At 38.9% G+C, this 11958-nt stretch overlaps 1 pseudogene; it reads left to right on the forward strand.

Annotated features, from left to right (window-relative positions):
* The first annotated feature begins 6957 nt into the window (after nucleotides 1-6957).
* LOC122729531 lies at nucleotides 6958-7345 on the forward strand (annotated as a pseudogene).
* Nucleotides 7346-11958: the final 4613 nt, after the last annotated feature.

The following is an 11958-nucleotide window of genomic DNA, read 5'->3' on the forward strand; positions in this document are numbered from 1 at the left end:
CCAGGGTCACACAGCTAGTGTCAAGTGTCTTAGGCCAGATTTGAACCCAGGTCTTCCTGAATCCAGAGCTAGTTCTCTATCCATTGTGCCATCTAGCTGCCCTTAAAAACTATTGTGATTTGAAATTGATCATTGAGGTAGGGCAAGTATTATTTTACAGAGTAGGATATTGAGGCTCAGAGAGGTTAGGGAACTTCCCAGTATCATAAAGCCAATGAAAGGAAAATCCAGGACTACAACCCAGATTTTCTGAAACATTGCTCTTTTCATTCAATTACACAGTCATGATTATTATCTTTATCATTTGAAGGGCTACCATGTGGAAGAGGTAACTGATGTTTTCTGTTCCACAAAAGGAAGAGAGAACTAGAACCTCCAACAGAAGGAAGAACGGTTCAAAATTGAATCAGAAGTGGTGAATTCCATCACTGGAAGTACCAAGATGAAGATAGTTCAGGGAAGAGTAAAGTATATTCTAGTTTTGAAAGAGATAGGTTGATTTAGATGGCATCAATAATCCCTTCCAACTAAGTTTCTACAATTCTAAGATTTTTAACCACTTGAAAACAAAACCATGTAATGAACTTTAAAAAATGATGCAATACTTTAAGGGTACACTAGGGGGAAGGAAAGTTCTTACCAAAAATTTTTTCTGAAGCTAGAGACATAGAAACAATTATGGATAATGACACATTTCATAGGATCATAAGTGTAGAATTTTAAGGGACTTCAGGGACTATCTAGTCTCTTTTCCCCCACCCCCACCCCTATTTGCAGATGAAGAAACTGATGGAGAAGACAATTGACTTGTTACACAGGTAGTAAATATTGGTGGTCCTCTGACTCCAGAGTACATGCTCTTTCCAATATGTCACACTGTACATTTGTAGGATATGTGTGGTAGCTAAGTATAAAAATATAACTGACTCATGGATACCTGGTCTAAAATCTGTCCCACCCCTCTCTGGGGGAGCCTTTGTCAGCAGTAGAATGGCTGTGGCTAGGCACTTGCTCCTTCCAAGAAGGGAATTGGGCTAGAATTACTTCTATCCACCACACCTCAAATATTAGTAGGCTAGGGGCGAAATACTTGTGTGTCAGAATAAATACCACTCTCCCTGTTCATTTTCAAGTGATGATATTACTTGCTATCATGAGTTTAACTCCTACCAAATGCTGGTTTCAAAACAGACCATTATGAATAAGTAGTACATCTCTTTATAAAAGTAAACAGAAATTGGGAAACATATACATATGTATGTTTTATATATATATATATATATATATATATATATATATATATATGGAAAGTCATATGAAAAGTGGGAAAGTTTTAGATATATGTGTCTATGTACATATGTGTGTATATAATTATATATGGTTATAGTTATAGTCATATTTAAATAGACCAAAGAATACACAAGAGTAAAGAAACTCTTTGGCTAAAAGGAAAATAAGATCTCAATTCAACCAAGGAGATAGAATGACCTCACCAAGGGTAGTCTGCTTTTATTATTTTCTACTATTTCAATTGCTGGAAGTCAAGGGACATGTTTAGGGATTGACTTCCTGTGTGTCTTAGGTTTCAGAGAGGTCTTCTGCCCACCATTGAAAAGTTTGAGTTAGCTTCAGACTACCTCTCTTAAAGATTACCAAACATCTGAAGAAATCCCTTCTCACAACCCAGTAAGCAGTACCTTAGCCCAGAATTCTCTCAGCCAATGAGAAGTCATATTTCCCTCCAAGTACACAGGTCAGAGGGCTGTCAGGAAAACTGTCCAATTATAGTGGGAAGAGATATTATATATTTATAAAATATGCAATATTTGACAACTAAAATTTGAAAAAAAATTCAAATTCAATTTGAAAATTAAAAGCACTTTTGTCAGAAATCAAGAATACAAAGAGACAAAATGTCACAGATGCAGACTCTCTTGAGAGGAGCAAATTATATATATTTATACATATATATACACATACACATATACATATATGTATATACGTATGTGTGTATATATATATTTTTTTTCTATTGATTCACTGTAGTATAATGGACAGAGCAAAGAACTTGGATCTGGTTGGAGTCAGGAAATCAGCATTTAAAAACTAATTACCGCAGGACAATTAGGTGGTATAGTGGATAAAGCACTGGCCCTGAATTCAGGAGGACCTGAGTTCAAATCTGACCTCAGACACTTGACACTGACTAGCTGTGTGACCCTGGGCAAGTCACTTAACCCTCATTGCCCCACGAAGGAGGGGGGGGACAGACAAAGTCCCCAAAAAACTCATTACTTATTTAGGCATTTACTAGTTGAGTGACCCTAAGCAAGTCACTTAACTTTCCAAGAATATATTATTCTCTCTGTAAAACAAACACCTGACTTTTTGTTCTTGACTTTTTAAAAGTTCTGCACTCCATATTTGGCCTAGTGACCTTTACCTCAAGACAGGTAACATTTTTCTGTGCAAACATTTAACTAGGATGTACCCTGATTTAAACCTTATTAGACACTACCTGGTTACTTTATCATCAAAGGCCAAACTTTAAAGCTTACCAATGATTGGTCACATCACTGCATATATGACAAGTAAACTGATTGATGTAAGACTTGTGATTCTTGAAGTCTCATGTTGCTGAAACTGTCACCTTTTTGAGTGACCTCAATTTTTACAGGGATTCCTACACTGTACCTGGCAGCCTCCTGGTCAATTAATGATCCAATTTCATCTGTGTCATTTCATGTAACAGAATTAAATGAATCTTCTTTAAATACATGTTGTAATAAGTGATTTCTGAAGTCCTTTCCAATTCCAAATAGGTAAATTCATGTACTATGCTATGTTATCTTTGAGATTTTCATTAAACTTACCAACTATTTATTGAATACCTACAATGTGCTTAGGCACCATGGACTAAACCAAAGAAATAATTGACAATTCTTGTCCTCTGGGTGCTTACTAGCTCATTGTGGAGGGAAATAAAATGAGATAAAGAAAAATGTTTTAGGGGCAGCTAGATGGCGCAGTGGATAGAGCACCGGCCCTGGAGTCAGGAGTACCTGAGTTCAAATCCGGCCTCAGACACTTAACACTTACTAGCTGTGTGACCCTGGGCAAGTCACTTAACCCCAATTGCCTCACTTAAAAAAAAAAAAAGAAAAATGTTTTAAATATAGTGATATATTTAATATATTCAAATGTCAAAAAGAGACAATTTAGGTTATTAGTTCTATGACTAATCAGAAAAAGGAGGAATGAATGTTTTCTGAAATTATGGGGAAGAATTCAAAGAGGAGATGGAATATGGGTCTGGATAGGTACGGAATGATATGCGTCTTCAGGGATCAGACTGAAGAATTTGGGCTTTATATTGAATTGACAATGTGATTATGAGTGATTATGTAAGGGGAGAATGGAGGATGTTTGAATAGTACTAGGGGTAAGCCTAATGCTCAAAGTATATTAGTTCAAGTTCCTTTTGGGATGAATTGAGGTACTCATAAGTCATTGAACAGTTAACAAAAGGAAGTTTAGTTTGCCTTAATACAGCAAGGATATTCAGCAAGAATACAGTGGCACTTAGCTTTAGCCATGGTAAACATGACTCCCCCTGACTCTTTATGAAAACTCATCTGGTCAGCAAGGCAGGGCAAAATGACTCCTGTAGGCTCAGGCACTTACCAAGTCTGAGATGCCCAGACTCCATGTAGGTAAGACTTTTGATGCCCTTAGGTGACAAGAAAGTCATCACCTCTAGGGAAGAGGGGCCAAACAGATCCCAGGGACAGCTTTGTTTCCTTTTAAGGAAAATTAATCCTTGTAACAGAGAGGCAGGTGTGACATATCATGGGGAAATGCTGGTAGATATTGATTCTATCATCTATACCGCCCCATACTGGCCAGGTCCTAAGGATCTTCTAAAGCAATTTCCACCATTTAAATGCTTTTGAGGCTTTTACTGGATAGTCCTTTTGATGTGGGCAGTATGAAAGGGAAAAGGGGTGGGGGGAGGAAAAGAAAGCGACAACAGCAAATCTACTACCCTGTCCCCAAAGGATTCACCATAACGAGAGAAAAAAAAAAAGAAAAGAAAAAATTGTGGAGAAAAACTGAAGCTGGAGATCTAGGCTTTCCAAAAACCTCCCCTTGGAAGAACCAATTCTCAGATCTCAATAGTCTTGTCCATGTAGTGAGTGATGCCAGCCCACAGTGGGTCTCCTAATGCATGGTAGTGATAATGACCAGCACCCTCACATCAGAACCATAGCACAGATAAATGACACACCCAGTCACCCAGTAGTCACAGATTGCTTCTTTCATTAGATGGTAATGATGAGTGGAAGCAGCTCCAGGAATATCAGGACCTCTGCAATGACTCCTCTGTCATAGCCAGCAATTCTTCACCATATGTAAGGTTCCTTTTGCATTAAAGCAGTTGAAATTTCATAAGCCTCTAGCCTTCAACCTGTCCCAGGGTCTAAGCTAATACTGAGGCTCTTCCTTACTATCACCCACCCAGTATTCCTTGGCCTACCTCTCAAAACCTCTCACTTCCTGTGGGCCCCCAAAAGATCAAAGGGATTATATCAATTCTTTCCCTTCCACAGGGACTAGATAAGGCCTATTCCTCACCTTCATCCAGGGAGTTATTAGCTCCTTGTGGGGAGGAATTTCCTTTTACAATTCTTTGAAAATTCAAAGCATTTAGTGTCAGAAATCAAGAATACAAAAAGACAAGATGTCATAGATGCAGACACTCTTGAGAGGAACAAATACATGCGTGTGTGTGTGTGTGTGTGTGTGTGTGTGTGTGTGTGTGTGTACTATTGATTCACTGTGGTATAATGGACAGAGCAAAGAACTTGGACCTGGTTGGAGTCAGGAAATCAGCATTTAAAAATTAATTTCTTTTCCCAGAACTTAGCACAGTTACCTGATACATAGTAGGGGCTTAATCAATAATTAGCATGGGACCATGGGATGCTCCCAATAGTTACAAAAATGACTTTGCCCCTCTCCTCCCCGCCTGCCCAATTTGGTTTCCAGGGACCAGGCATCTGGGAGTCGAAATATGCTGATTAAATGGACATTGGAAGTGGGTTACTAGGATACAAGGAGACTTGATGTTAGTTAATATTTATCATTATTGTATTGCTTTGACCTTTTGTTTCAGTGTTTATGTTTTTCCTGGTTACCTTGGTGATATAAATCTCTCTTCTCAAATTAGTCCAATGTGAGCCCTCTAAGCAGTGTAATCTGTACCTTACTTGTATGATTCTGATTGTGAATTTATGAAAAACCTTATATATTTGACTTACAGATTCATGGGAATCTAAAGGGGAAATTGAGGAAACTGGGGGAAATGAGGGGATCAGGACATCAGTGGTTGATTGTGGATATTGAGGGAACCACACTGATTCCATCTTGTGGCTCAATTCTGGAATAAGTTTAGTTTCTATTGAATTATGGGTATAGCCCAATTTCAGTCTTGTAAGAAAGCTTCATTCAATTGTGGGAACTGGGAGAAAACCTTATTATATTGTTTGAACCTAGCCCTGCATAGCTGGGAAGCTGGACCACCCCTACTTGCTGCTTAAAGATCCTTAACTAAGGACCTTGGTTATGCTGACCAGAAATTCAATCAGATCCAAAGATTAATGCAATGTTTTCTCACAATTGTAAATCTCAAGCAACCCATAAGTCTTATCTAAAAACTGCCCCCACACTGATAAATCATGTTATTGTTTCTACATTCCTTTGATTATTTACAGACACTTGAGAGGAATGGGACACCTCTTTTTCTGAATTCAGGGAATTACACATATTCCCTTCCTCCTGACTTAGAAAGTATGTAATCTTTCCTCCAATTAGAAAAAAAAAGATTACTTAATGTTGTATTATTTCTTTTTAACTAGTTGATATTATTTCCTTAATTGTTTTTAATATATAAAAGTTTGTCTTCCCTTGTATTCGGGGTCCAGCCCTAAGCTGAGGAAGGGGCCTGGTCCTGATTTGTTGGGCAATTGACATGTATTGCTTAATACATCGAAATGCTTGGAAGTTCAAACTTTTTTTCCTCAGTCATTTCATCTTTCACCCACCATAGTTTTCATAGCTCTAAGTGTCTAGAATGTTTTGCATATAGTTAGAGAAATCAAGTATCATCAGTATACAAATGGAATGAATAATGAGTTTACTAATCACCTCTATTTATTTGAGCTCCCTTGTTATCCAGGAAAGGCTGAAATAACCTGGGCATCAAAATCAACCAATCAGGAAGCAGAATGAGTGTTGCTCAAGTATGACATACCAGTGATCCTTTGTGGTGTCCACCAGGTGAACCCAGAACACCTCTGCTATGCTAGCAACCACAGGGCTGGTTCATGCCGGCCCCAAATAGACAAAGCTTGCACACACACACATGGGTTCTCTGTATTCCTCCTATTTTCCTGCCTCCCTTTGTTGTAAAACCATATAAACCACTTCCTAAACCCTCAATTTTTACAGCAGGAGACTAGGTTCTGCTGTTCTCCACATGCATGTGCTCTATTTGCTAATAAATGCTTCCAAGTTTTATACTTAAACTGTGTCTCCGTTCCCTTTGTTCAGGTAGATGCTGTGCCCCAATTCATTATTCTGTCTTTTTTTTTTTTGCAGGACTATGGGGGTTAAGTGACTTGCCCAGGGTCACACAGCTAGTACATGTCAAGTGTATGAGGCCAGATTTGAACTCAGGTACTCCTGAATCCAGGGCCGGTGCTTTATCCACTGTGCCACCTAGCTGCCCCTTCATTATTCTGTCAATCAACCTCTGAGAACCTAGAAATCTACACAGAAAATACATGAACAGTACATTGGAACAAGTCCACTTTGGAACCTCTGGTATATGTTGGCTTATTTTATAAAAGTTAGTTATGGGCTGCTCGGAGGTCCCTATCTGCCTCTTTGATCATCATGGCTCCTGTGAAGAAATCTGTGATGAAAGGTGACAAAAAAAAGAAGAAAGTCCTCAAATTTACCCTGGATTGTACCTATCCTGTGGAAGATGGGATTATGGATGCTGCTAATTTTGAGCAGGTTTTACAAGAACGAGTCAAAGTGAATGGAAAGGCCGGCAACCTTGGTGGTGGAGTTGTAACCATTGAGAGAAACAAGAGTAGGATCACTGTGACTTCAGAGGTGCCATTTTCTAAAAGGTATTTGAAGTACCTGACAAAGAAATACTTAAAAGAAGAACAATCTTCGGGATTGGCTCCAAGTAGTGGCCAATAGCAAGGAGCATTACGAATTACGGTACTTCCAGATCAACCAGGAGGAAGAGGAGGAAGAGGAGGAGAATTAAACCCTCTAGGGTCTGGAAACGTTTTGTATATGATATCGAATAAAACCTCAACAAAAACAAAAAAAAGTTCGTTATGTGCTAGATGCCAAAGAAAGAATTAAATTATTAGCTCTTCCCCCCCTCCCCAAACTTTCCCATGCAGACACATTGGGAGCTACTAATAGAAGCCCTGGAGAGATAGAGGTAAAAGCATCAAAAGTTGTACCCCAATAAGACTTCTATAGGCCATTTAGCCCTGGAGGCACTACCCTGCTAAACTCTGAACCCTCTGGGACCATGTTCCTCACTTCATGACATTTTCTAACACCTTCTATCTCCTGTTCTTAGAACTTTGGATCCAATCAACACTCAAATTGCCTCTGGAATGGGCATCTCTATTAATAGAGGTAGTTTTCCATTCACCATCTTTGTAAGTTACCAAACCAGAACACCCTTCCCTAGTGACTACAATCTTTTCCTATTAGAATTTAAGCTCCCTGAGGGCAAGAAGGAGCTTGCTTTTATTTGTATCTCTCCTGCTCAGCACAGTGCATGGCAAATAGTAAACACTGAATACATTCTTTTTCATTTATCCATTAATTAAATGTGACCAGTAGGAACTTTATTCTTACTCAGTCCACATATCTAATCAGTGGCCAGACCTTACTGATTTTACTTCCACAGCATCTCCTCTCCATTTGTATCCCAATCACTCTAATTCAGTCCCTCACTAACTCTTGCCTAGACTATTGTAATAATCTTCTAATAGGTCTTCCTACCTCAAGTCTTAACCTTCCCTAATCTATACCCCCCCTTTCAGGTGCCAAAGTGATATTCCCCAAGCACAGGCCTGACCATGACACCCCCTTACTCAATATACTTTAATAGCTCCTTATTATTTGGTAGGACCATATACAAACTATTTTATTTGGCATGAAGTCCTTCAGAGCCTGCTTGTAACTTAATATCTCCAACCTTAATTGATATTATTATCCTTCAGGAACTCTGTGGTCCGGTCAAACTGGCCTTCTTTCTGTTCTTTATGCACAACTTTTTCTCTTTCATCTTTGTACAGGCTGTCCCTTATGTCTGAAATGCATTCTCTCCTCATTTCTATACTTTAGAATCCCTAGTTTTCTTCAAAGCTCAGCTCACATGCCACCTCCAGCCATGGTGCCTTTCTTGATACTCCATCTGCTAATCCATATTCCCATTTGCATTGTTGCTATTTTATATATATTCTGGATAGCTTATCTACTCTTAGAGGGAAGGGACTGTTTTATTTTCTTCTTAGTGTTCATAGTAACTACCATGTGAATGTTCCTAGGCATCACAAACTTAAAAAATGCATTTTGCTTGCTTGTTTGATTATAATAAAACCTCTTGGGGCAGCTAGGTGGCACAGTGGATAAAGCACAGGCCCTGGATTCAGGAGGACCTGAGTTCAAATACGGCCTCAGACACTTGACACTTACTAGCTGTGTGACCCTGGGCAAGTCACTTAACCCTCATTGCCATGCAAAACAAATTTAAAAAAATAACATAAATGAAACCTCTCTTCCTGTTTTTCATGTGGCTGGGCAGAATCAATGTATCCCTTCTCTTATGGAACAGGAGTATATCTACCATTGAAAAACTGACCCTATGACTGTATGCTGCAACAGAAGTTTGTGAGGTTGGTTTTAGTGTTAGTACCCAATGTGTATCATGGGATGGGTGTGGGAAGCATTAATGAGAATTTTGAATATTTAAATTCTCTGATATTATTTCATGAGCTATTTTCCTTGTGTGATATTTTATCTTGTCTTATGGGTTCAGCTTCAGTTACTTTATATTTATTACATATTGTGTGTGTGTGTGTGTTTTCAGTTTGGAAAGGTTTATGGAAAGCTGTTCTACCATCTTGCTGATCATGTGACCTGAACTTCTTACTGACCATTGTGTATTGGTTCAAATTTCTTTAAGCTTTTCTCAAAGTTTTTTTTTTACAATATCTTTGTTTTTATATTCATGATCTACTCAAATTAAAAGGCCTCTTCATGTTTCTAATTCCATTACTCTATTCTCCTTTTCTGGAGTTTTGACCTCCATTTTGTTCAAATTTTACTTAAATTTGAATCCTGCAAAACAATAATGCTAAAGCAAACCACCAAAAATGCTGGGTCAGATAACAAATAAAAAGCCAAAAAGATAAACAAATTTTCTGAACAATATAGAATGTCACTACAAAACAATATACCCAGAACTATGCAAATGCAGATTGTGATAACTTTATATATATAAATATGTATATGTATAAATATAAAATGTATAATATATAAATAAAATATATTTATATATTATATAAAATATAAAATAAATTATAAATATAAATATATGTATAAATATAAAAGGCAAGTGATATTTGGAAAATCAATGTCACATGCAAATGAGTTACAGTGTTTCATTAATTTAATGCATTAATAACCAAGAGCATTCACAGGCTCAATTTACAATTTCTAGAAAGATCATGGGTCAAAGTACTATTGGAACAAAATAAAATTTAAATTAAAAAATGTCAAAAATTCTGCCCCTGTAGCATTGTTTGATCACTCCAAGCAAAGGTGCACCAGCTGCCAGGGTATATTTGTGACACAACCATCACCACAATCTATTCTTGTCCCACTTAAACATTCAAAGAGTACTTGACCCCAAATACCTTATATAGTGGAGGAAAATATCACTAAATGAAGAACCCTTCCTACTTTCAGAATCCAGGTGGTCAGATTTCTATTTTCAGCCACTCTCCTAACAGTTCAGGTGGTTATGTTTCCATCATAAAAAGCAACAGCATCTTTAGTACTTTCAGTTGCCATAAACCATGTAAACATGAACACATATAAACCATTTTAATACAGAAATATTTTTTCACACCAAGAAAAGTAGTTACCACTCTTCCTCAATCTTTATAAGTTGGTATTTCTAACCATTTTACTTTTCCTATGATCTTTTGATCCTGATTGTGAAGTTCCACCATCTCCACATATCACAATTTATCCATGCGTTGACTGAAAGAGATCTTTTGACATAGAAAATAGGGGCTTCCCAGTGTTTCATGTTGCCACTTGCTGAGGTCCTTGTGAATTAATGATCTTCTTAGGTACTGAGGAAGGAAGACCAGTAAAAACCTGCTTATTATTGACCCGCCCTGGAGTAGAACCCTGGGGGAAAATATTTTCAATAAATCTTAATTTGGGCACAAAGGTGCCAAAGAGATTAGCAAGTTTCCTTCTTGAAAAGTTTTTCAGTGTACAAAATAGTAAATATCAGGTATAGGACGACTATTTATTTTCTCCACTATGAAAGAATGCTTAAAACACAAAAAAGACTCATATGCTTTTAGCATATACAGGAAACATAATCTCGCTATCTACAACCCAGCATTTCTATTATACTCTTCCTGAAGATAAATACTACCAGTAAATTTGTGGAATCGTTGAACAGATATTTCACATTCACCTTGAATCTGTACTGTGTGGGCAGCAACTCAAGGTCTCTATCTTCTGGTCATTCAGGAATGTATGGCTATTAATCTTCCTGGAACTGGAAGTCCTCTCTTCTGAGAAGAGTATAATTTCAGTGAGCCCTTCCAACTGGGCAACCAGTATTTGATTTAATGACTCCAGACTTACAAGGTAGCTGATGAGGTTAGATAAGTATATTTCTCAGGATCAATAATGTTTTCATTGCCATCTGTGTAGTTACTATTGCTGCTACTGGGAAAGAGAATGGGAGAGAAATCCCCTTCCCACCCACTTGCTAGAAAGCCAAGAGAAAACTGGCAATGGCATTGCCCAACAAAGATACTGCTCCCATTTTAGACTGAGCTCCTTGTTTTTGCCTTTCTTTGATGGCACAGGGCACTGGAATCTGGAGGATCTAAGCTCGGATCTGGCCTCAGACACTTACCCGCCCTGGGTAAGTCACAACCTCAGTTTGCCTCCGGTTCCTCACCTATACAATGGGTATAATAATAGCACCTATCTCCCAGGGTTGCTGTAATGACCAAATAAAATAATTGTAAATGCTTCGTACAGTGCCTGGCACATAGAAAGCTGCATAAACATTTGCTGCTATCATCATCATCACCATCGTAATTACCCGAAGAGCTGGGCACATGTCTGGTACAGAATGGGCACTTAAGCTAGGTGGCGAAGTGGATAGAGCACTGGCCCTGGATTCAGGAGGACCTGAGTTCAAATCCGACCTCAGACACTTGGCACTTACTAGCTGTGTGACCCTGGGCAAGTCACTTAACCCCAATTGCCTCACCAAAAAAACAACCAACCAACAAAATAAATAGATAATGACTTGACTTGGGGAAATCATTGTTCCTCCCTGACCCTCTGCTTCCTCTTCTGAAGGGGATGGCAGAAAATCAAGCACAAGGTCCTTCTCCAGTCTCCAAGCCTAGGATATTGCCCCGAAGCTGTCTGTCCTCTCGTCCCCAGGGGTCAAGGCCGACCCGCTGCGCACAGAGCGCCGCGCCGCGGGCCCTCGCCAGGGGGCGCCGCAGCGCCGCTCCTCGGCGCAGCGACGGCTTGCGGGGCGGTGGAAAGCAGCCCCGAGTCGGCGCAGCCCCCGGGCATCCTGCG

This window comes from Dromiciops gliroides, chromosome 5, assembly GCF_019393635.1.
Source record: "Dromiciops gliroides isolate mDroGli1 chromosome 5, mDroGli1.pri, whole genome shotgun sequence".
In the NCBI taxonomy this organism is placed as follows: Eukaryota; Metazoa; Chordata; class Mammalia; order Microbiotheria; family Microbiotheriidae; genus Dromiciops; species Dromiciops gliroides.